This window comes from Callorhinus ursinus, unplaced genomic scaffold (assembly GCF_003265705.2).
Source record: "Callorhinus ursinus isolate GAN/ISIS: 27379988/994484 unplaced genomic scaffold, GSC_fseal_2.0 scaffold22, whole genome shotgun sequence".
Lineage (NCBI taxonomy): Eukaryota > Metazoa > Chordata > Mammalia > Carnivora > Otariidae > Callorhinus > Callorhinus ursinus.
The window spans coordinates 4,011,745-4,038,597 of record NW_027397084.1 but is presented as its reverse complement, the minus strand read 5'-3'; the positions used below and the strand labels follow the sequence as shown (position 1 = coordinate 4,038,597).

The window sequence follows — 26,853 nt, the reverse complement described above, 5'->3', positions numbered from 1 at the left end:
TTTCTTTTTATTTAATGTTGTAAGTTTAAAGATAACTAATTGTACTACACCTATATTTAATGTATATGTGCAATTTTTGAATAAAAAAATCAGGTGACTTTCTCTGCTTGACTTATTTCACTTAGCATAATCTCCTCTAGTTCTATCCATGTTGATGCAAAAAGTTGGGTATTCATCATTTCTGATGGCTGAGTAATATTCTATTGTATATATGGACTACATCTTCTTTATCCATTCATCTGTTGAAGGGCATCTTGGCTCTTTCCAGAGTTTGGTTTTTGTGGAAATTGCTGCTATGAACAATGGGGTGCATGTGGCCCTTTTTTTTTTCACTACATCTGTATCTTTGGGGTAAATGCCCCGTAGTGCAGTTGCTAGGTCATAGGATAGCTCTATTTTTAACTTTTTGAGGAATTTCCACACTGTTTTCCAAAGTGGCTGTACCATAGTTATGGTATATACCATAGTTATAGTTATAGTTATACCATAGTCACCATACAGTGACTAACATAACATAATAAAAAAAAAAATCAGGTTGGGCACCTGGGTGGCTCAGTTGGTTAAGTGACTGCCTTCGGCTCAGGTCATGATTCCAGAGTCCTGGGGTCGAGTCCCACATCGGGCTCCTGGCTCAGCGGGGAGCCTGCTTCTCCCTCTGGCCCTCTCCCCTCTCATGCTGTTTCTCTCTCTCTCTCTCAAATAAATAAATAAAATCTTTAAAAAAAAAATCAGGTTGAACCTAATTGTATCTGTAATCCTTTAATTTTGATTTCTTAGACTATTATAGGACTAGCAAAATAATTGACTACACATTTCACCAAAAAAGGTATACAAATGGCTAATATGCTATTCCTGAAATGTTAACAAGTATCACAACTCTGGCATCATTAGTCATTGGGGAAATGCAAATTAAATCCACTATGAGATACCATTTCACACCTACTAGAATGGCTATAATCAGACAGACAATAACAAATGTTGGCAAGGATATGGACAAACCGGAAGCCTTAAATACTGCTGGTAGGAATTTTAAATGGTACAGCCACTTAGGAAAACAGTTTGATCATTTCTTAAAAAGTTAAATACAAATTTACTGTATGACCCAGAAATTCTACTCCTAGGTTTATCCCAGGAGAAACGAAAACATATATCTACACAAAAAAAGATGGTACACAGGTATGTGTAAGTATTATTCATAGCATCATTATTCATAATAGCCCAAAAGTGAAAATGACCCAAGTGACCATCAACTGGTGGGTGGATTAAAAAAAAAATGTGATATATTCACTCAGTGGATACTGTTATTCAACAACAAAAAGGAATGAAATACTGCAACATGCTATAAGATAAATGAACCTCTGAAAACATGCTAAATGAAAAAAGTCAGATACAAAGGCCATGTATATGATTCTATTTATATGAAATGTCCAGGATAAGCAAATCCAGAGACAGTAAATAAATTAGTGCTCATTTAGGGCTGGGAATGGAAGCAGGGATTAATAGCAAATATATATAAAGGATTTTACTGGGGTGAGAAAAATGTTCTAAAACTGGATTATGGTGATAGTTGTGCAACTCAGTAAACTTACTGAAACCATTGAATTATACAATAAAAATAAGTGAATTTTATGATATGCAAATTATACCTCAATAAAGCTTTAAAAAAATCCTAGACAATCGTGTGACCAAAAATCCCAGATATTTTAGTTATTATTATTAATATGGAATCAATTTCTGTTCTATATAATATTTATTTTAACAAATGCACTCAGTAATATCTAATAGGGGAGTTTCTACAATAAAGCTTTATAATTACCTGTCACTAGATCATACCTACTCAGATTTAAACTGTCTTAATTTTATTTATTTATTTTTTTTTTAAAGATTTTATTTATTTATTTGAGAGAGAGAGAATGAGAGATAGAGAGCACGAGAGGGAAGAGAGTCAGAGGGAGAAGCAGACTCCCTGCTGAGCAGGGAGCCCGATGCGGGACTCGATCCCAGGACTCCAGGATCATGACCTGAGCCGAAGGCAGTTGCTTAACCAACTGAGCCACCCAGGCGCCCCTAAACTGTCTTAATTTTAAAGCAATTACTCAATTGAGAAATATTTTCATAGAGCAAGGAATCTTTTTGTAATGAATATGGTGATTTAAAAATATTTTAGGTTAAATAATGCATACTCATTTGAAATGTTTACTTTCATACACCATAGTATAAGGTAAAGAACCATAGAAATTATCTCATTTTTCACTGAATTTTTGTGACACTTCTTGTCCAAGTGTTTTCTTATATATTCTTAATTTATCTCAGTAAGCCTATAATTTAGAGAGAATGGATATTACCCTCATTTTATGAATAAGTAAGCATAAGCTCAGATGGGTTGGGTGATTGAGCTAAAATAACCTAGCACCCAGGGGTTTTAACAACTAAATCTGAGCATAAAAGAGTATGTCATTCTATCATCGAACAGTAGAGTAGCCTCAACTGATAGATATTACGATTCTAATATTTATAGATTATTTTTCTATATGAAATTGAAATGGGCTTCCAGTTTTTCAGTAGGGCATGTAAAGAGCTAAAAAGTCATCACTTCCATCCTCACAAGAAAATAGCTGAATGAAATGAAAATCAACCATTCTTAAGATCTATCAGAGAATCAAGGTTACAGGGCAAACCACTGCCCCAACAGTGGAGAGACAGATGAATACAGATAATCACAGCTTACTAGGAGTGGAAGCCACTGTTGGAACCTGGTAGGAACACTTCAAAGGGAATTGATTAACTGCTGGAGACTAAGCTGGTGGGCTAGCTTGAGAGAGAAAAGTTCCTTGGGGCCCAGCCTTAAGAGGGCCCCCCTACATCCCTGAGTTTTATCTCCAGGAGCTCCACTAAGTTCTCAGGATGAAGAGCAGAGGAGAATACCCTGGAACATCTCAGGAGGATGGGAAAAATAGTTATTTTGAATATGCCCAGAGTACTCTGTTCTGCTTAACTCTGTTCTGCCTTTGCCCTCAAGAAATTATTTTACCAGAGCCTAACTGACCTGGGGCAAGGTACATACCCAATCCCAACCTGCTCTAGCCTTCCACATGGGGGAAGAGAAATATCCAACTTTGGCACCCTCTAGCCTTCCAATCCAACCTAATAGAGGGTAGAGGGGAGTAGGTAGGAAAAGATGAGAAGCACTTGTGAAGGTCACAGGCCAGGGACACAGGCTCACTGAAAAGTGGAGACTTAATCATAGGATTCCCCTGGCCTATAGTTTACTACCACATCAATCAGGCAGCTGTATAATAACAATACAGCTGAAAGACCTGCAAGCTTCAGACTCCACTTAAGAAGGAATCTCAAGGGGAGACAAAAATAAGGACATCAGAGGAAATTTTCGCTTCTGGAACTATGGCTACAGCAACAGTAAACAGTCTAAACCTCTGGCCGGATACACCTAAAACCTCACACTGAAGGAAGGTTATCTTCCTCAGTTACTTTCACCCAGTGCATGATGTCCAACTTTCAACAAAAATTACAAGACACGTTAAATGGCAAAAAACACAATCCAAAGAGACAAAGCAAGCATCAGAACCAGACTTGTTAATATATGGCAGAGTTTGGGGAATGATCAGATTGGGAATTAAAATAACTGCAACTACTATGGTAAGGGCTCTAATGGAAAAAGTGGACTACAATGCAAGAAAGATGGATAATGTGAGCAGAGAGATGGAAATGCCAAGAGAGAATCCTAAAGAAATCTTAGAAATAAAAAACAGTGTAACAGAAATTAAAAATGCCTTTGAGGGGCTCATCAGTAGAAATGACACAGACAAACTTGAAAACACGTCAATAGAACCCTCGAAAGCCAAAATATAAAGAGAAAAGAAGAATGAAAGGATTAGGACAGAAAAACCAAGAACTGTGGGACAATTAGAAAAGGTGTAACACCAGGGTAATGGGAACACCAGCAGGAGGAGAAAGAGAAAGAGAGAGAGAGCGAGAGAAGAAATATTTGAAGTAATGATGGCAGAGACGTTTCCAAAATTAACAACAGAACCCAAACCACAGACCAGGAGGCTCAGAGAACACCAAACAGAATAAATACCACCAAAATCAACACCCTAAGCATATCATGGCATATCCAAAATCAGAAAATCAAGGAGATACTGGAACATGCATCCAAAGTGTAAAGGGGTTTTTGTGTTTTGATTTTTTTTTTCCAAACTAATATTACAACTTCTTGGTCTTCCTTCTTTCTCTTCTGACTCTCCCTACCTAAAGTCTCTCCTGTCTGGGACTTAGTAGAATTGTTACAGGGGGTTGTACACCTAATTATTTCCCCTTTTAACAAGGAAAATATTATATTTTAAAGTATAAATAGCAAAAAATAAGATGTACTCTTAGCTTTATGTACCCAAATGGACTGCAAATTTCTTGAAGGCAGAGATTATATATAATATGATTCTGAATTCAGAATTCCGTCGAGTGTCTAGTACTGTTTATATTGTATAATCTAATGAAATGCAAGTTGTTTTAACTGATTGGGAGCAAGTGTAAAAAGCCTAAGTATACCAGAATTTGCAGGTTAAAACTAGTACCTGGTGAAGAGATAAGCCACCAATCAAATGGATTAAACAGTTTTAAAGTATCATTTAAATACTTTAAAAAGTTAAATTAAAAAAACACAAAATAGATATTTAAAGAAGTAAAACTCATCCCCTCTATATCCTCATAGCATGTGGTACATATATAAGACCCACAATGATTTGTTTATAGGTCCATTTTTCCTGTCAGATGGTAAGCACCTCTAGGACACAGATCACATCTTCCTTCCTCTTTTAATTGTGAGAGGCACTTAATTTATATTTGGTAAATGAAAAGTTGAGGGATACCTGATCAGAGGAAGGAGAGTCTGAAGCCCTTCTGCAGTTAACAAAGCTATGCATTTGAGAGAAGGGCCTAAATGTTGTATTTCAGAGTAGGTTTTGAAGGCGTTTTTCCCATAAGAAGAGATGAACTCCTTTGCCCCACAAACCCAATCTTCTTAGGGAGGATACTCACTCAAACCCCTTCTACCCAAGGACTTGCAGTGGAAGGATCCCCACTGGATCCCCTCTACCCAAGGAGGATCCCCCCACTCAACTCAAGCCCCTTCTAACAAGGACTATTCAGTGGGAGGATCCCCACTCAACCCCCTTCTACCCAAGGACTATTCAGTGGGAGGATCCCCACTCAACCCCCTTCTACCCAAGGACTTTCTTATCTGTTTCCATTGTTTCCTTCTCTTTTTTCCCCCTAGTGTCCTTTTCCGGTGTGAGGGGGTACTCAACAACAAAACAACTGGACCTCTTTCCAGTTACCCAACTACCCCTTCTACCTTCTGCCTCTTTCCTTCCTTCCTTTAACTGCTAAGCTTTTCAAATGTGTGATTGTTCAATACGTTCACATTTACAGCCCTGCCACACCATCAAGATGAATTACGTTAAAGAATTTCTGACTGAATTAAAAAATCATTTCTCAGTCTCTCATCCACTTTAACCTCCCTGTGTTTTAAAATCTCTTCATAAAGAAATGATTCTTTTATGAAGTGAATAAGCACATGCTAATTGATCTGTTTCCTGTAGTTGTTCAGAAAAAAGGCAGGTTTCCAGGTTGGGGGGCTGCCAAGGAGAGCTGTCTAAGCCTCCTCAGAGTTGGAGTTGAAGTTAGGGGTTTGGCTTCCTGATCCTCAACAGGCAACATTATCACTGTTCCAGAGCTGACTCACTCTAACTCAGAAGAGACCCAGCATAAAAACCAAAATGCTGAGTTATTGATTGGCAATGAGGAAATATAATTGTTGGGTGGAATGAACCTCCTATCAGCCTGGTCATCATATTTTTTGGGAAGCTTCATGGAAGCCAAAATATGTAAAGATTGCCCATCACAACAGAATCAGGATAATGGGACTTAGCTACCTAACTTGAATCCTTGAATGATATTAGGACACTGATAGCTTGACCCATTTATCTTTTCCCTACTCATCAACACAGCATAGGAATATACTGAGCCAATTTGTTCTAATTTTGCTATTTCTATGCTTTGTGATTAACTAACCTCTCCTCTTATTTACATGGTATTTTAACCAGGCTATAATTAAGGTTTGTTGGCTTGGATCTATATCCCTCTGTGATTCATCATTTGCTTATTGCACAATTAACTTCCAGAGGTTAGTCTTATCTGTAAATAATTGGGGAGTGTTTCATATGTGCACTTATGGATTTGTCAATATGATTTCCACATATTACGTCATATTTCTTAAAGCAAGGCACACCTGGATAAATCAACCTGATCACCCACCCACCTATCTGGCTGAAAAATAAATCTTTAAGATCCTTCTAGACCATGACTGTTGGCTTTTCCATTGTTTAGGGTATTCAAAAGAATATCCTCCAGGTCCTGAAAATAGTTCCAAATTATTTGAGCAAAGGCAACATTGTTGGAACAATGGTAGTAGAAAATATCTGTATTATTGGTGTGTGATATAAAAATCAGTCATGAACATGTGTCCAATTACAGAGAAACTATTGAACTAACCATGTCTAGCTAACTTCAAGTTTCATTAATATTCATTGACTATTTGTTCACTTATTTTGTAATCTATTAGCTTTTGTTGCAAAATAAGCAGTTGTGAGGGCCAAAGTTTCAGGAAAAATTTATTGGAGGATAACTTTTTTTTTTTAAGATTTTATTTATTTGAGAGAGAGGGAGTGAGCAAGAGCTCAAGCTGCTGGAAGAGGCAGAGGGAGAGGGAGAAGCAGACCCCTGCTGAGCAGGGAGCCTGACACAGGGCTTGACCCCCGCACCCTGGGATCATGATCTGAGCTAACGGCAGATGCTTTCTTAGCCGACTGAGCCACCCAGGTGCTCCCTTATTGGAGAATAACTTAAAATGAAGAAGACTTAAGTCACTAACTTTCTTCATGTGAACTGAGAAATGACTACCATTATTTGTTTAGAATGGGATGATACTAGAGCAGGAGCATAATTTGAGAACTGCTGCTATATAGCTAGTGAGTGAATACTTTTGATGAAGTAAATTGCCATTTTATTATTTCTCTATTATAAATGTTTAAATTGAGAACAGGAATAAAGGTTTTACAGTATTTGCTTTGTAAAACTTGAAACAAAGGATTCTCTTTGTCAGACACCCATTTCCAAAGAGAAACCAGCAGAAATTTTAAATCCTTAAAGCTTTTGTTCTGTATATATTTTACCGTAATACAGAAAATGACCAAAGATTACTAGAACGTGGTCAAATAGCGTAATTTTTGCCTTAATTGCTGGCTTACTGGGGGGAAGTCACAAGTTCTATAGAAGTTGTTTTCAAACATTAGAGAACCTTGAAATCACACCGGGAGGTGATTACCAGGAGGGCTTGTTAAAAAAGACTGATGTTGAACTCCACCTCCAGTTTCTGATTCTGCGGGTATGGAGTGGGACCCAAATTTGCATTTGTAACAAGAAGTAGGTACCGCAACCATGCTTTGAGGACCCTCCGCTCTGTACCTGGGGCTGTTTTCAACTTAGCAGGCCCTTGGCTGTTTCTCTCCTACTCCCCACAGCGGTTCAACAAAATTTCATCACCTCATATACCTATCTTATAGCATCATCCCCAATTTTCACCACCTCCATTTTCCTACATTACAGGGAAAATTCGGGTCATTGTGTATGAACTGCCTCAGGTTCTTATTCCTTTCTTCCATTCTATCCCTTTTCCATTTTCAGGTCTACTTCCTGGACTCTTGATCAAAAAGAAAAAGAAAAAACACCGTCCAGTCTTGTCCAGGATCAAATTTCGTCTTTGCTTCCTAGAGATTTTGTAATTGGCCCTCTTCTATATCAAGTGTCCAACCTCTCCCTCTTTACCGGCTTCTTCTCCAAAGCTTGTAAACAAGCCCAAGTCCTTGATTTTTGAAAATCTATCCTGTGACCCTTAATATTTCTCTAGCCAATCTCTTTCTTCTTCATAGGACACATTCTTGGGAAGAATAACACACTTGATTTCTCAACTTCCTTATTTACTCTTCTCAAGTCACTACAACCAAGTTTCTAATCCTACCACCCTATTGATGGTGCTTTGCCCAAGGTGACTTTGAACAGGCTAAGCACAGTTAACACCAATTCTCATTTTAGTGTCATTCATCTCCTTCTTCGAAGCTCCCTGCTCTCCTGGTTTCTGTGACACCACTACCTTCTCAGTGTTCTTTGTAGGTTCTTACTCTCCCTTTGCCATTGAATGTGGGTGTCTGGAATCCAATCTTTGACTCACTTCTCTCTTTCTATGCATGCTTTCTTGGGCATTTCATTGTCTTCCTTGGCTTCAGTTGTGCCCATGTAGATGTTTATGAAAATGTTCTTAGGCCAAATCTAGGAATAGGGCTAAATTCTACATCTGAGTGATGTGTCTGGAATGCTGTATGCTGTATGCTGCTGGTTCCCAAATCTAAAAGGCCATTTACTCTCTTGAGCTCCAGACTTTAGTCTAACTTCTATCTTTACCATTGTGTCTGAATAGTCTAGTTGACTGTTGATGGTAGCCACCTGTAACTTTATATGATCACTTTAAACTCAAAATGTTCAACCTGCCACTTAGTATGTTGAGAAAACTTGGAATCATCCTTGAGTTCCCTCTCTTTGCCTTCCTTCCATCCTCCTATGTTACCAGTCACTAAGTCCTGTAAATTCTACTCCTTTAGTATTTCTCCTACCTGTCATCTTCCATCCGCTGTCCCCACGCAAAGCTTTGTGAAAATGCTTTTGGGTGAAATCTAGGAAGAGGGCTAAGTTTTACATCTGAGTGGATGTTTATGGAATAAGGACAGTTGGAAGCTCATCCATGGACTTCACTAATTTAGCATAAGTGGAAGTTTAGAGCAAGAGGGGATCATGAGAACATTAGCTCCCCAAAAATATGAAGAGACTCTGAGTTGGCTACTGGGCTTAGAAATGAGGTGGAATCATTGCTCAATCCAGCTTTAACCTACAGCTTAAAAGTCAGGGAGATCTCAGCTAATATTTGTGTTACATATTATCATGGTGACTGTGCTCTTGTTTATACCACTTCGTCTCTCCAAAATTTATCAGTAAGAAGTCATTTTGAGGTCAGAAACTCTGTGTTATTTGTCACCATATCTCCAAGCAAGACCTAACAATGGCTGGTATATTTAAGGGTCCTCAATTAATGTTTGTTAAAAGAATAATTGTCATACTGACATATTTATTGAATTCAGAAAAAATAAAACACTAATACTTGAGATAGGATCTCCTGCTTAATTTATTCCCATGTCTAATACATCAAAAATATAAACATCATAAATATTACTCAGTAGCTCATTAAAAACTGAAAAACAACAATAACTATAAATTAATGAATATTTTCAAAGTGTCAGCAACTTTTCATTTAAATCCTGATAACAACCTTACCGCATAGATACCCTTATTCCTATTTTATAGTGGAGGACACTCATTTTTTGGAAAGTTGAATAATTTGTCCAGGGCATCATGGCTTATAAGTGGCAACAAAGCCCATATATTTTGTACTATGCCTGAGTTATTGAAGTTGTCTTAAATATATTCTGGAAAGAGAAAATATGGCCTAAGCTGCATCTATTAAAAAAACTAAAACTAAAACAACTTAATCAAATCTGCTGGCATAGTTTCTTGATCACTAAGAACTGTTCTGAGCTTTCCTTAATCAAAATAAACTTATTGCATCCAGCTTCGGAGTGTGAACCAGGAATAGCAGTTTGCATTAGCCATACTGTGGTGTATTTCAGTCATGGCACTGATTAAGTTTTGGTACTGTTTCCATGCATAATAAAAAAAAAAAGAAAAAGAAATGCATATGTGTAATAGCAAATGGAGGCAGTTATCCAAATAATTCACTGAAATAGATCCATTTTAAATCTAAATATTTCAATGAAAATACTTTGGGGAACTGGATGTTCTGTATTTTTGTGTCAACTAAATTCCCCACCTTGCTGTCAGGTATTGATAGAACAACAGCAAAAGAAAGGGTTTTGTTTGTTTGTTTGTTGTTTTTGGTTTTGTTTAACAAGAGGATGTTGAGCTGGCTTCACATCTTAAAACAAAAGTCAGGTATTCCTTGACTTATGTCATAGAGGTCTATATGGGCCTCTGTAATGTGAGCAGGATTAGAAATTAATTAAATAATTATTAAAGAAGTTTACAGGTACAATTTTTTTTCATTTCCATAAGAATTTACTTATGATGGCAAAACAATAGATAATACAAACACTGTACTTAATTACTTATTTATGCCTAAAAGTGAATTCTTGATCTCTTACACCTACCCAACATATCCATCCCCACTTTTTCCTGTTTCAAGTATGGCAAATTCATTTTTCCAGTTTCCCAGAACACTTCAGTCATCCTTTATGCCTCTCTTTCTCTAGAACCCCCAATCCAATCTGTCAGGAAATCATATTGATTTTGAAATTATATCCAGAATTTAACCATGTCTTATGGAGTCTACCGTGATAACCCTAGTGCTAGCTCCCAGCACCTCTTGCCTGGGTTACTGCAATAAGACCTGTACTCCACAGACTATTTTTAACCTGGCAGCCAGAGTAATTATTTTAAAACCTAAACTATATCATGTCAATCCTCTACTAACAGCCTCCCTGTCCTAGGCTTCTACCATCTGGACTCCTAGTCCCTCTGTGACCTCACATTATACTATTTCTTTTTTCTTTCTTTCTTTCTTTTTTTTTCCTGGGTCATTTTTTTTTTTTTTCCAGATAAAATGGCCTCTGGCCATTCCTACAACTTACTAGGTTTGTTCCCAACTCAGGGCCTTGGTGTGGGTTATTCTCACTCTCTGGAGATATCTGCAGATACCTCTTTCTTTAGATATTTGCAGCTACCTCCTTCACCTTCATCAAGTCATGATTCAAATGTCACTTTGTCAGTGAGGCCTACCCTGCTTGCCCAATTTAAAAATGAACAATTCTCCCATTCCTCCTATGTTTTTCTCATTCCTTATCCTTTCCCTGTTGTATAAATCCCCCCCCCACCCCGGTTCTGTTACACCCATGGCTTTCTAACACATTATTTTATTTAGGTATACTTAATTTATTGCTCAACTACTCCTACTATGTTTGACAATGGCAGAGATTTTTGTCTGTTTTGTTCACTGCTATATCTGCAGCTCCTAGAATAATGTCAGGTACATGGTAGGCCTATAATAATTATTTGTTGAATGAGTGAACTAATAAGCACCCATCACTTATACTCAGTGAATAGACCTTATCTTCAAGGGGAGAAATGTAGAAGTTGCTTGTTTCCAGAACAAGAGAATTATATATTGGATTCCATGGGAATGAAAGCAGCTAAGTTTCCATGTGTCTAGAGAGTTTGGGGGCTTTATGAAACCCTGATGGTGTATGATTCCTTTTCCATTCTAAATCTCAAAACATGATCATTTTCTCAGTAGCCAAGGACTAATTTTAAAAGATCCTGGAGTGTTAAATCTGCAATGAGAGGTTCCTAAGAGAATGGATCATGATTACAGTTCTACAAACTGCTCAGAATTATTAACATTTCTTCTCTCATCACTGTAGTGCTCTTCTTAATTTGAAATCTATGAATGTAATTTGGAAGGCATGGGACGCTACTTTGATTACACCTTGAATAATTATGTGATACACCCCCCTCCTGTATTTCAATAGATTTGATTCATGTGTGTTTTTCATGTTGGTCTTCCTTTTTTAAGCACATAGTAGCAGTTGAATATCCATGTCAGCCTACAACGAGAGCCTTGAATATTCTGTACCTTTGGGTAGCACAAATACATCGAATGCTGAAATTATTTTGTACCACTTTAACCTCCATCCTTGGTCATTCCTATCTTATTGTATTTTTAATTTTTTAATTTTTTAAGATTTTATTTATTTATTTGACAGAGGAGACACAGCGAGAGAGGGAACACAAGCAGGGGGAGTGGGAGAGGGAGAAGCAGGCTTCTCGCTAGGCAGGGAGCACGATGTGGGCTCCATCCCAGGACCCTGCCGGGATCACAACCTGAGCCAAAGGCAGATGGTTAACTACTGAGCCACCCAGGTGCCGGTCATTCCCATTTTAAAGGAGCATAGAATTTTAGGGCTACAAGGTTTTCGTTCATTTGGTTTGATCACCTTATTTTACAGAAAAGAAAATGGAGGCCCAACAATGCTAAGCAGCTTGCCCAGGTACCACAGAACTGAGTAATCTTTTTGGTCAGAACAACTTGTTCTAAATGTAAAGCAAGCTGGAATTGAAAAAAGCTCTTACTATCAGAAAATTAATTGAATATAGCAACAATTGCAATCTGCAGTTCTAAACAATATGCCGTTCTACCCAGTTTACTTCCATGGCGACTTTATGAGCCACTACTTAGAAATCTAAGACAGAGAAAGCAAAGAACAAAATAATTGATAAATAAGAAAAGAAAGAGCTTCCTTCAGGCATCCTAATAAATAAGAGTCATGGATCACAAAAGAAAAAGAATTTGCAGGTCACCTGCAGTGAACTTATGAGTCCACATGAGGAGAAGAGACCACTTCATCACAGAGATGTTTCCATATTAGGCATAGCTTCTGCTATCTGGAGAATTAGGGTTTCTTTCATTATCTAACCTAATCATTTTTAGGATGCCAAGAGGCATGTTTACTTAGATGACTGCACTTTTTTTTTTGCACTAATGACTCTATAGGAAGGTTTTTATGCCAGAGGAATGTGAAAGTCTATGGTAACTATGCTTCATTTTCCTTTAACAGCTTTGTTTAAGGGACAGAGACATTTTTGTGGTGTGATGCATTCACTTGGTCTCCTGGCGTTTTCTCCACATGCTTTGGAAATCATGTATTTTTCTGAGAGATGGTAGTCGTGAATGTCTTAATTTCAGCAACAGCCTCATTGTTTTAACTTTGTTTTAATTAAGGTAACCTAGTAGCGTTGATAGTTTAGGATACTTGATAATAACCGAATGGAAGATATTTTGACCCTTTGTGTACAGCAGTGCTCTCAAACTACAAACAAAATTATGGCTAAATCAAATTTTTAAAATGGATTTTAATAGATTCCAGGAGGTAGGAACACTAGGATAACTCACGTGACTTCAAAGCTAAGATCTCTGCCAACAGCACAATTCGCAATTTCCTAAGAGTGAATTTTTGAGTTCCTTCTACCAGTGCCTGGTTTAATTCAGTTTCCGTTCTCCATGCCTCACTTTCATTAACTCCTGTTGCATGTGATTATATGTAGGTTAGACACCAGTAGCCTGAGAGTAAGAAGATCTGGGTTCTATTCTGAAAAGTTAGGTCAAATCTGGCCTCCACGTGATGCAGGTAAAACTCCCATGCAAATGCTATGGCAACATTAACTGAATGTAATTTTAATTGAAACGATCTGCTTCGGGTTATATTTCCTTAGATGTAATATCAATTTTTGTCTTCATTTTCTCCTAATTATTTTCTTGGTAACATACTTGAAAGGGCTTTTCAACTACTGTATAAATTGGTTTTCTTTTGTAAGAAATGACAATTGTTACTTTCCCTTCCTTATTCTTTACACTTTGCCCAACATTGCACTAAGCCCTGATTTACACATTATGATGAGATTTTTACATCCTAAATATATTTATTATTTTGGAACTTTTAAGTATTTGTCAAATTGTGAAGTGTTGGGGAGATTAAAGAGAACTAAACACAAAATTAACAGCAGACTCAACTATGACCCAGAGGAAATATTCAAATAAGTTGCTATTTTAAAAAACGGAAGCAATTAGGAAAAGATTTTGTCAGAACACAAATATTCATAGGCAAGAAAATAACTGAAGCTATAATGCTTTAAAAGACATGATGGTTAGTAGTTGAATTTCTGTGAAATACTTTATAATATTTGACGTCACAGGAGTGGACGTAAGCATGGATGATAACTCAGTTTTCTTTCCTAAGCAGCTGAAAACAATGTTAAAAATATATATAACAAGACTTCATATACTGAAGTAATTGGCTATTGTATTAAAGAACTACATCTATAGCACTCAAATTGAGAGCACAGGACAGTCAGCTCCATAGTGGGGGTACAAGATTTAAAAATTAGGAACAGGCCAAAATCCTAAGGAAAAATAAAAATAAGATCATCCAAAAACAACAACAAGCCACCCCTTGATATAGGAAAAGATTTCAATTATAAAAACGCGGTCGTTAAATGCCTGAATTTGGTAAAATGAGTCTGGTGATGGGAGTGAGGGGTATTCATGGTGAACCATCATCATCTCATCGCCTCTCCAATGACTTTGCTGCAGAGGCAGGGTGGGGAGTGGTGGTGTTCGGGAGCCTGCAGAAGCGCTGGGAGTCTCACGGTCCCAGAAACACCCCCGTACTGCGGTCCCTTGGGGGAGCGGGTCTTTTTGGTCTCTCCGTTTCCCTTCCCCATCCTAAAAGCACAATCCAGTTAAGACTCCGATTCACCCCAGTTCCTAGACAGAAGCTCACACAGGACAATCTCTGCCCTGAAGCTGAAAACAAACTTCCAGTGTAGGTCACCCAACCGCTCGAAAACCCTAGCTCTGTCAGCTCCATTCTTTTTTTTTTAAAGATTTTATTTATTTAATTGACACAGAGAGAGAGACAACACAAGCAGGGGGAGTGGGAGAGGGAGAAGCAGGCTTCCCGCCGAGCAGGGAGCCCGATGCGGGGCTCGATCCCAGGACCCTGGGATCATGACCCGAGCTGAAGGCAGTCGCTTAACCAACTGAGCCACCCAGGCGCCCCTGTCAGCTCCATTCTTAAAAAACGGCTTGGCCCTCGAATACCCTTCGATTCTCCGCTCAACTCCACTGCTCTCCCGGCAAGCCCCGCTTCGAGGCTAGCTGCCCGGATCAGGGTTTGCCGGCCGCAAGGAAAGAGACTGCGGGTGGCGCTCCACGACGCCCCGCCCCCGGCGAGCGTGGCGGAAGTGGCTTGCTCGGGAAAGGAGACCACGGCCACCTGGCCGAGCGCGCATGCGCCAGTGCCCGCGCAGCTAGTGGTGGGGGCATCTGCAGCGCTCCTTCCTTCGGCTCCGCAGCCTCCGCCCCACGGAGAGTCGGGCTCACGCCATTTTGTCCCCCCCCCCCCGCCCCGGCCGAGCCACCTTCTCCCTTTCTACACTCTCAGCCCTCCAACCCGGCCCCTTTCCAAGCGTGTCCCGGGCCGCCGCAGCAGAAACCGCACCATCTCTCCCCACATTCTCCACGCGGGACGCGCCGCCGTGCCTACAAGTGTTCTTTAAATCAGAGGTTGTAGGGGGTGCGGGGGGCGGTGCGGGGCGGGCGGGGAGAGGTCTGCGACCCGGGAGGAACGGCGCGTGGCGAGCCCCGCGTCTCTGGGCCCCGGCCCCACCCTGGCCCCTGTCCGAGGGCGGCCGCGGGGGAGGAACGGGCGTTTGCGCTCAAGGGCTAAAGGGAGGACGGTCGTGTGAGGCGCTGGCCGGGCTCGGCACCCGGTCCTTCCGCCAAGCGTGGAGCTGGCTCTTGACTCCTCCCCGTCGGCGGGTGGGCGTGGGGCGAGGGGAGCTGGGCAGGCCAGCGGGAGCTGGCGTGGGGGTGTGTTAGGCACCTTTCGCGCGTCCTGTAGCTAGTGTTTTGCTGGGAAGAATCTTTACGGAAGGAAATTGCTTTTTGGGCAGGGGGGAAGAAGCGTTAGGTAGCGTTAGGAAACGTGTAGCATCCAGGAAAACGAAAAGCCCCACTCTGTTCTCTGTGGGCTATGCCCACATCTGCGACCCCTGGGGAAATTATTTAGCCTGCTTTTGGCTGGGTGTTCCGTTCTGTAAATGGGGGTAGTAATAGCCTAGTTCAGCACCAGGCACTGATCAATTACATGTTAAGTGTAATTCATTTTAGTCTCTATGTTTTAAGAAATTCAGAATGACTGTGACCCTGTTTTCTAAATTAAAAATCAAGACGCTTGAAGGTCCTGTAAGCGAGAGTAGATTTATAGGAATAGTGGAATGTGATATCTGACACTCAGAGGCGACACTGACATGTGTTGTTAATGTACACGTGGATAAATTAGCATACCTTCCTGAGGCTGATACAAACTTTAAACTGTTTCGTTTGAAAGAAATTAGTATATATTTATCTGGGTGGAAAGGACTTAGGGTTTTAGCGTATGTTAGGAGTCAGAACTTTGGAAATGGAATTGAGCGAACCGTGCAGTGATTTACTTGAAGACCAAATTGAGGACGGAACTCCTGGAATTTCTGGTGGATGTTTCAGAGAGACAGGATTTGACGGACTATAAGAACAGTTTTTTGATGGTACTTTGCAAAAAGAGAATGCACTTCATTGCACTTCATTATGGCAAATTTCTTATCTCTGGGAATATTTAAGCAAACATCTAGAGCAGCCTAAGTCTAGAGCAGCAGTGTCCGATATTGTAGAACTTACTGCCATGATGGAAATAGTCTGTAATCTGTGCTGTACTAATATGGTATGCACTGGCCTCAGGTGGCTCTTGAGCACTTGAAATATGGCTAGTGCACTGAGGAATTTAATTTTAAATTTTGTTTTAATTAATTTAAATATAAATAACCACAAGTGCCTGGTTGCTGCCTTATTGGACAGCCTAAGCTTGGAATTTAGACTTTGAGATCCCTTCCAATTCTTGATTTGGTTGAGTTCTAAGTCAAAGAAGACAACTCTTGGAACATTTATTGCCTTAGGGAATCATAATTATATTCAAATAATGCCTTTTGCACAAATACTATAGTTCAAAGCATGGGTCTGTTAGTACTTATTTACAGCTTGACAAATTAAAGCAGATCATTCTTTTTACTCCTTAGGTTGTACAGCTAATGCCAGATTCATCTGGAGAGCCATAGCAATACTATCTGGCATTTCCTTTAATCATTTTTGTACCGTATGGTGGCCATGGATTTTCACTATCTTTTATCATTTTGGTTAGGTTTAGTGAAAACTTTTCAACTTTTTTATTCCTGAAGTTTTTTTCCATTTGAAAGATGGTGTTTTTTTGTTTTATAACTTTTGTATAGTAAAGCAAATTGAGTTTCTAGTAGTAACCTTTGAGCATTGGGCCATTTTATTTTATTTTTTAAAGATTTTACTTGAGAGAGAGCTCTAAGGGGCTGGGGGAGGAGCAGAGGGACAGGGGAAGCAGTCTTCCCACTGAGCAGGGAGCCTGATGTGGGGCTTGATTCCAGGACCCTGAGATCACGACCTGAGTGGAAAGCCAACATTTAACTGAGCCTCCCAGGTGCCCCACATTGGGCCATTTTAGAAATAGTTTTGTGGTTATTGGTATTCAAAACTTTTGAAGAGATAGTCTGAAACTTGGTGATATTTGTAAGATTTCTTTCTTTGATATATGTAGATTTTTTTTTAAGCAGATGTCTATAAAGTTAGGTTGGAGAATAAAACTTAAAAAAACCTTTTTTTATAGATAGCACCCTTAACTCTGGCCTGGTGTCTGTAAAATGGTGTCCTTGATCTCAAGGCTGAAGATACTCGGTAGATCTAGGCCAAAAATTTAAAGCTCATGGATTAAGCATATACAGAGAATAACCTATAACATACAAATCAAAATGGGTTGCTCTTATATAGGGTGATTGTATACCCCATCTTCTCTGCGACAGTCATTGTTTAGGGCCTGTTTGTCCTGGCATAATTATTAATAGAGCCCCTTTCTTATAAAAAATGTCCCAGTTGGTACCACATAAAAATATGATCACCCTACTTTTATTCTTGTTGAAATTTGTAATTTGTAATTTTAAGAGGATTAACCATATTGCAGTCGCACAAAAGTACTAAAGTATTGAGAGAATTATTGCTTGTGTGCTTAAATAATAGATAAGATATCTGGAATAAGGCCAGCAAGTGACATATCCATTTAAGCCACTCATAATTACAAATTTTTACTTCTCTCCGTATATTGAATGGAAATCTTGGGCAGGTTGATTTTTGTTTTTTTCTGCTTAAATGATCTTTTGGTATAGGAGGCTGCAAAGAAAGTCAGACCATGTCAATCAAATCAGAAGACTGAGTATTCTTGTTGAAAATAATACCCATTTTATTTTATGGTGAAGTTGAATAGTGAAGTCGGTCAGAAATCTGTTTATTATGCATTTAGAATGTTCAAGAAGGATTAGTTCACTTAAATAGTAAAGAAAAATACTTCAGCCAAATGTATTATTGTATTAATTTATACTGTGGTAGGTAAAATGTTTTATTGAGAGTCAAACACACTTGGTTTGAGTCCTTACTCTGCTGAGGATTAAAGGAGGTAATCCATGTGATGCATTGTATACAGCAAAGCACATAAGTGAGTGCTCAATAAATATTAGCTATTTTACCCTTAAGTTTATTAATTTTTTAAAAGATTTTATTTATTTGAGAAAGAGAGCACAAGCAGGGGGAGCGGCAGGCAGAGGGAGAGGGAGAAGCAGGCTCCCCGCTGAGCAGGGAGCCCGATGTGGGGCTCAATCCCAGGACCCTGGGATCACGACTTGAGCCGAAGGTAGTTGCTCAACAAATTGAGCCACCCAGGCACCGCTTAAGATTATTGGATAAAAGATCTGGAAGAGATATTGATGTTCTGAGATACATTGTGGATAGGTGCAAAGAAGTACTTAAAACTAATTCTGAAAACCTCAGGTTAGTCCTCTGCCATATTCTCTCTGTTACTTCAGTTAAAGTATTTAACCTCTCTGAGCCTCAATTTCTTCTTCTGTAAAATGGAATTAGTATCTCAACTCATCTTAGCCTTCTCACAGGATTGTTGAAGACTTCAGAAGAGAATTACACAAATTGTCTTGCTTTACAGACATTTTATTATTTAATTAGTTTTGTCTCAGCTTGTCAGCCTACTATCTCTAGTAAAGACTGACCTTAAATCTGCAAAAATTGTTGTGTATTTTTATTTGTAAAACAGTATAGAGGCACTACCTAAGGTTGCTCTTTTTAACAGTACTGTAAATCATGGTATTAGTGCTTTACTGATCTGGTTGCAATATATTTTCTTTTTTTTTTTTCCCCAAATTTTTTTTTTTTTGGGGGGGCGGGGGAGAGGGAGAGAGAATCCTAAGCAGGCTCCACAATGAGCGTGTAACCTGACTCAGTCCCAGGACCCTGAGATCATGACCTGAGCTGAAACCAAGAGTGGATGCTTAACTGACTAAGCCACCCAAGTGCCTGTGATATATTTCCTGCACAAAACAACTACGTATTACTGCTAAGGGAGACCCAGCATTTTAATGGACATTTGATGTATTCCATCTACTGCGCAAAATGCTGTATCTCATTTGTTTATCCACATATGTGTCATTCCCACTTAATAGGTGATACCGATGAGGCTGTTACTTTCTGGAATGGTTATGTCAGTTTTTTGGCGTTATACTGCTGCCTCTGATAATATCTGGCTGATAGTGGATATTGAAGGTTAAATAAGGCAATGAATATGAAAATAGCATGCTATCTGGCATATGGTATGTAGTAGCTGCTGAAAAAAATGGTTGATCATTAAATTCATAGGGCAGTAAATTGAAAGAATTTATGTGAGTGTACTTTATAAATGCAAAATACTATACAAATATAAATTATTTTAAAATCTGGAGGTGTATTCTTGTTTTAAATGCTATGTCTTCAGTCTTATGACTGAAGATTGTATATTTCACTTCTTTCATATTATTTGCTTCTAGATCTTTAAAGGACTACTCCTATTCATAACATTCCTTCTTTGAGAATATAGATGTTTAATGATAATACTTTGTGATATGTTTTTAAGAAACTGTAATTTTGCTTGGATTCTTCTTTCTTTTTCTTCTTCTTCATCATCATCATGATAATAAACTGAGTGCTTTCTGTGTACCAGGCACTGTCCTGAGTGCTTTATATATATATATATATATATATATATATATATATATATATATATATATAACTTTATGTAATCTACAAGAGGAGTATACTTTTAACCTGCATTTTAAAGATGAGGGAATTGAGGCGGGGAGGTGATGTGATTTGCCCAAGGTCACATGGTAAGTGTTTGAGCCTGTATTTGAACTCCAGAGCCCAGCTATTTACTGCTAAACTGTGAGTTGGCATAGGCAGATATTTCACAACAAAGTTCACTATGACAAACACATTGTGGAGGTCTTGTCAGTTAATTATGATCAACTTTTATTTGTATGTTTCTTGTGGGATAGTAGAAAGAACTCTGGACCAGAAGTCAGGGGACCTCAGTTTTAGTCCCAGCTGTATCACTAAATAGTGATGTGTCCTTGGGCAGTTCAAGAAACCCCTCTGGACTTCAGTTTCCTCACCTGAAAAACGAGGGATTTGGATGAAATTAGTTTTTTTTAAACTGTAGTTCTGAACCTCAGATGTCTTTGGTCCCCCTCCCGCCAATCTGTATAGTTATAGTTTTGTCTATTATAATTGTTTATCCATCTGCCTCAGATTTACTTTTAAGCAAAGACTTCCTGAACTTTTAAAGTCATCAGTCTCTAAGATAACTTAATGACAAGTCCCCTGACTACTTACTATGTGTACAACTTCTCAGTAATTTCACATTATTTTAGTGTGTTAAAGGAGATAGGCATTGTCTACAAATGAAAAAAACTAAGGCACTAAAATGGGAGATTTGTGAAATTTTGTAAAAATACATATGTACATGGGCAGAATATTTCAGGTTATCAGCTACCTGGGATCAAAGCCTGATTTTTGTTAGACTTGGGAGCTTTAACCAGTTTTTACTCTCGCTTTCCTCATTGGTAGGGGGATCATAACATGCCTTGTAGGGTGAGTATGAACAAATGTGAACTAATATAGGTGAAAGTCCTTTATAAACTATGAAATGCTTATACAAATTTAGCGATTTTTTACATGGCAAAAGCAAATTTCTAATTCCTTTTTCTTTTTAATCACATGAACTATGTTTTTAACCACATCAGATAGTTTATTGACTTGTTTATATTTAAAAGAGACTACTCATAAGGTTAAATATTTTTGGAATGTGAATCTAGAGTGGTAGAGAATCTCGATGTTTAAGAGAGCTCCCTTTTTGACATCTTTGTCAAATACGCATACTATTAAAAATATAATTGGCTAAAAAATTTTGCATTTATTTTATCTGAAAAGTTAACCATTAAGTCACTTAATTGTATGATATTTTATGTAAAAACAACAGTGTTTTAATATGAGAAAAGTAAGCTTGCCATTTTGTCAGGGTTTGAATGTGAGGTATTTGAGGATGATTGGTGCGCACATTTGCAGTGCTCCTCAAGACCTATTTTTGCAAAGAATAAATTTTTTTCTTGAAACTCAGTATTTCCCTAAGAGAGTCCTGGATATGAAAGCACTTGAAATAGAAACCTATATTAATCTGAGACTGAGGAAGAAAAACGTAATAATAAAACTGCACGGTTCTCTGAGCAGTCTGTCACTGGGCTCCTATGTCTGTAGGTTAAAAAGAGGTAGTTGCTCCTGTAGCCAACTAGGATATGTAAATGCACCATTTCTATCTGCCTATTGGGAATTTTCATAGTTTATAGATGTTTTGATATTCTTTTCAATTCAGATAGATTTTTTGGATGCCTGATATGTGGGAGCCACTGTTGTCTTTATAACACTTCTCTGAGAGAGGCAGAAATTATTCTTGACAGATGGGGAAACTGAACTTGAGAGATTAGTTGGGCCTTATTTTAAGATTCTACTGTATTGATTAATTATCCGTCTTAGCACAACCTTCAGTTTTCTGCCTTACAACATCTGTCGTAAAACTCCTACAGGATTTCATATCCACTTGAATGTCTAATAGTTGTCTCAGACTCAGTAGGGCTCAAACTGAACTCCTGGTTTGTTTTTTCCTTTTCAGTTTTCCTGATCTCAGTAAATGGCACACCATCCAACCTGTTGCTCAGGCTCCAACTTCAGCGTCAACTTCAGTCATCCTTAACTGCTTTTGTTTCATACCGCCTGTCTAATCCATCAGCAATCAGCTCTGTCTTCAAAATATATTCCAGAAGACTCATCACTTCTCACCATCTCCACTTGTTCCACTAATTCAGGCCACTGTCCTCCCTTGTCTAAACAACTTCAGTAACTTTCTCACTGGTTTCCTTGCTTGTACCTTTGCTTCTTCAGAGTATAATGTCACAGCAGTGAGAGTTAGCTTTTTAAAACCCAAAATATTTCAGGGGTGCCTGGATGGCTCAGTCAGTTGAGCCTCTGACTCTTGATTTTGGCTCCGGTCATGATCTCAGGGTGGTGAGATGGAGCCCCGTGTTGGGCTCTGCACTCAGTCAAGAATCTGCTTGGGGTTCTGTCTCTGTCCCTGTGCCCCGCCCATCCCCTGTGCTTGTGCATGCACGCGCGCAAGCACTCTCGCTCTCTCTCTCGAAAATAAATAAATCTTAAAACCTAAAATACTCCAAGTCTCTTCCTTTGTCACAATTCTCTAATAGTTTCACATTATAGTCAACTAAAATTTAATCTCCATGGCCTAGAGGGCTTTATATCATCTGCCTCTTGCTACCTACCAGACCTTATTTTCTACTGCTTATCCCCTTTGTTCTTTTCACTTGAGCCACATTGGCCTCAGGTCTTGGTACTTTGCTATTCTTTTTGCCTGGAAGTTCTCCAGAGCTCCCTGCCGGGCTTCGTTCAGATCTTCTATTAAATGTCACCTCCTGGTTGAAAACAACTTGTTTAATTTGTTTTCAAAGTATTTGTCACTATCTGGTATTATATTTATATGCTCATCTCCAGCATTATATTTATATGCTTGTCTCCTGCATTATAACATCTTTTTGTCAACTCAGTCACGACCATATCCCAAGCTTTTACAGCAGTGTTTGGCCTGTAGTACGTGCCCAGTAAATAGTTAGGAATGTATAAAGCCAATGAACAGGTGGTGCATTGGCTTTAAATAAGGAGGTGACTTGAATGTCCTAGGAGGGAATCAGGAGAAGGAACAGTGGCTTTGGAGAGCTGAGTGGAGAGAGTAAATAAAGGCTTTTCATTTCTTTGTGAAGGAGGAGGTACAGATGCAGTCATCTGCCAACAGTTGGGGAAGTTTATTTTATTAATAAACTAAAATAATGTGTGTGCACTGAAATATTTAATGTTAAACAAAAGGATTAGTAAATGAAAACATTAGATGAAAGGGAAAGGAGAATTCCTGATGATCACGAGTCTGGGAAGGCTTCTTGGAGATACTGAGCTTAGGTTGGGCTTTTCTAGGCAGCTAGGATTTGGAGAGGAAACGAAAGGTATTGTAAATAGGAAGAATTACAGGCTAAAGATTCAGAAGAACCTGGGATGGTTTGGGAGATAACTGGATATTTGCTTTGACTGCTATGGGAAAGGAGACTACAGAGGTCCTGTGGGACTGATTTTAGACAAGTTTTGTCCTCCAGGTGAAAGAAATTTTGGATGCTTTGAGTAGAGGAGTAACAAATATTTAGAATGAGTACTCTGGAGATGGTGTGCAGAATTAATTAGAAAGGTGGGAGATGGGTTTAAGGTGAGATTGGAAAGGAAGAGATTGCATTAGAATTGCTTTATTAAAATAAATATGCCAGGAGCAGACTGCATGGATGTCGTCAGGAAAGGAGCTGACGAATCAAAAATGCCTTGGATTTTTTTGGACTTCTGTGACTGAGGAGTAGTGTTGCTCTTAATAGAACTGGGAATGTTGGACAGGGAAGCAGGTTTGGTGGGGGAAAATATACCAGGAAATAGTATAATATATTACAGAGAAGAGTTTTTCTGTCTATGAATATGAAGCCTTTGATAATTATATTAAAAAGGTGGTTCTCTATTTATAGTATAGCTAATAACTTGCCATTTTGATCATCGGGTGTTCCTTATGAAAATTAGCTTCTTATCCATACTTATTAGAATCAAACTGATTTTGGTTAGGAGGTACTTATTCCTGTTCCAGTAGTTTTTAAGAAAAATAATTGCTCAATGAATGGTAAGGAAGAATGTTTACATTCCAATCTTACTGCTTTTTATGGTGCTTCATAATTTTCAACATACTTTCACTTCTGCACTTTGATTTTATAGTAATCCAGTGGCCTATGGATAGTTCAGATGTGCTATTCACTTATCTTTTTTGTTGTTGTTGTTTAATGCAGTTAAATATGCTTTATTTTCAGATTGTAACAAGTATTAAATCTCAGGACAGTTCCCATAATAATTGACTGGGTCTTAGCTGCTCCTCTTGTCTTGTAGTATCTTGGGCATTATCTCTAAACTCATTCCATTGAATATATCTGATCTGTTAACTTCAGTAGGCTATAAGCTACTAAATGGCATAAATATGTCTTATCTTTGTATTCCTTGTTACACCATACAGTAATTTAATCATTCACGCAACATTTACTGAGAATCGGCAGTGGTAGGCAGCATATTAGGTATTAAAGTTACAGAATAAACAGTGTCCTGTCATTAAGCAGTTAGCAGTTCGATGACAAAGAAATAGTTAACACTGTAGTGTGAGAAGTGCTATGATCGATGCATGTTAGTTTAGGTTCTGAACTCATTTAATATGGGGTAAGTGAATACAAATGATTTTTAGTTATGAAAATACAGTTAGCAGTTTCAGAAAAATTGCTATTGATTTTGAAACAGTTATAAATTATGTGAATATTCTGTTCTTGGGGTTGTTCATTGTATGTTGCTTCTCTTTTAGCAGGTAGTTGTATGGACTCTTGAGCTTTATACCTTCTGAAGTCCACTTGAAATGGGGCATATATAAATATATTGGAATTATCATTGTGTCATCCCAAATATTTAACATTTTATACACTTAATTTTTTTTATTTTTTACATTCTCAGTGATTGATCATTTGGCATTATTTTTCACAGCAGGAGAAATTTACATCATGATGTAACTTGAGTTTTTGTTTTTTTTTTAAACAACAGAACCAGAATGCAGTGTATAATAGTGTTGGCTTAACCATAATTGCTTCCTGCCTTTGGAGTTCTATGAAAATGAGAATGTCTGATTGTAACAGTTTTCTCTTAATTTATATGATGTAGGATGTTCAGCTTATGAGTGATTGGAATTGGAACTGTGTATGCTCAGAATCAGTACATAGGTCTGCTGAATTAATTTTCCTCAGCAGTGATGTAATAGAAGAAATGATAAAACTGGGTGCCTGGGTGGCTCAGTCGTTAAGCGTCTGCCTTTGGCTCAGGTCATGATCCCAGAGTCCTGGGATCGAGCCCCGCATCGGACTCCCTGCTCCGCAGGAAGCCTGCTTCTCCCTCTCCCACTCCCCCAGCTTGTGTTCCCTCTCTTGCTGTGTCTCTCTGTCAAGTAAATAAACAAACAAATAAATAAGTGAAATGATAAAACATTCTGCTGTCTTAATAAATGGGTAGACTGATGGATTTCACAATCCAGATATTCATGTTTTGATGGTTCTATAACTAGTAATAAAGTTTTCAACTCTTTGAGCTATTTTAAGCCAAAGGTGTTTCATGGTATTTCTTCTTTGGTCATTTAGCACCAAAAATGTGAGCTATAATTAGAAACCCAGTAGCATGTTCATTAAATTTTTGTTTAATTCACATTTGTAACGTATAACTTTACTACAATTAAAAAATTTTTTTGTTATAGTATTTTCTGAGGGAAAGGGTATATCCTTAATGCCATCATTTTAAAATAAAAGATGTCACTTTTTCTACTCTGGAATAGGATTTTACAGGTGTGACATAGTATTGGACCTTGACTTAATAATCAGGTGTAAATGTAAGTATTAATCAGAGATGAACTTACTCTTTGGGTTCACATTTAAACTGTGGCATGTTGAAATCATCTAGGCCTCCATCTGCACATCTGAATTCATTTTGTAAAATATGGCAAACAGCTGCATTTCAATTGAAAGCTAAAACAACTGCAGGACATTAACCCATTGAGAAGATTACAGTAGGTTTTCAGTTCCATGTTAACTGTATTTATTAGAGAAAATTGACTTGAGTGCTTCTGCTTTTAACTGACTTTTTTTTTTTTAATGTCTAGGAGAAAGGAAATAGAGCATTGGGTTGATAGGACTTTGATGTGTAAAGAAGTTATGTCTAAAGAAGTTAATTATCTAAATCAAACAAAATGCGGATATGGGAAATAATTATTTTAAAGATTCTAATGAGCTATCAGCTCATCATGTCAGAAAAATGTTATTCACCTGTTTGATTTAAAAATTAACTTGACTGTGAAAGGATGATCGTGGTTATAATAAACTAGGATTGGGACCTTTTACCTCTTACCAATAAATACTCTTGATACGAAACATTTGCAGTAGGGGGACAACTGAAGAGAGCTGTGGTTTTAATAAGAATTTACTTTTGGAAGTGTCTCCTCTTCAGAGCATTAAAACAGGGTAACTGGATTTGCAAAGTGAAAAAGGGGCAGATTGCTCCAGCAGTGTCATGGGACATTAGGCCACAGGATCGTGCCATAGCCTGGCATGTCTTCCAGTCTGACGTGAGTCAACTTAAATCATAACTGTTTTTGGAGGCTGGGGTTAATACATAAACTTTGACTTTAACGTTTTCTCTGGGACATCATATCGTTGCCAGTGTTCTGGTGGGACAGGGAAACTGTTTCGAAGGTCCTTGAGAGAGCCAGGTTCCTTTTTTTATCACTGTCCTGATTCTGTAGGACTGTTCCTAGAAGTCACTGGGTTCCTGTCTGTCTTCCCCCAATCTTGGATTTGGTGATGTGATTTTTTTTTTTTTTAACCTGAGTTCTAATGGTGATGTTTCTTTTCCTATATTATTTGTAGACAAAAGTACTTATTTTA

The 26,853-nt window shown here is 38.3% G+C and overlaps 2 protein-coding genes across 9 annotated transcripts in view; one reads left to right on the top strand and one right to left on the bottom strand.

Annotated features, from left to right (window-relative positions):
• Positions 1-26,853, bottom strand: part of RUNX2 (RUNX family transcription factor 2) — a 240,342-nt gene that overhangs the window by 172,624 nt on the left and 40,865 nt on the right. The window lies entirely within an intron of this gene.
• Positions 15,162-26,853, top strand: part of SUPT3H (SPT3 homolog, SAGA and STAGA complex component) — a 557,210-nt gene continuing 545,518 nt past the window's right edge. For both annotated transcript variants that reach the window (XM_073905031.1, XM_073905032.1), the window contains exon 1: positions 15,162-15,319. The gene's annotated coding sequence lies outside the window, so the exon portion shown is untranslated. The remainder of the gene's footprint in view (positions 15,320-26,853) is intronic.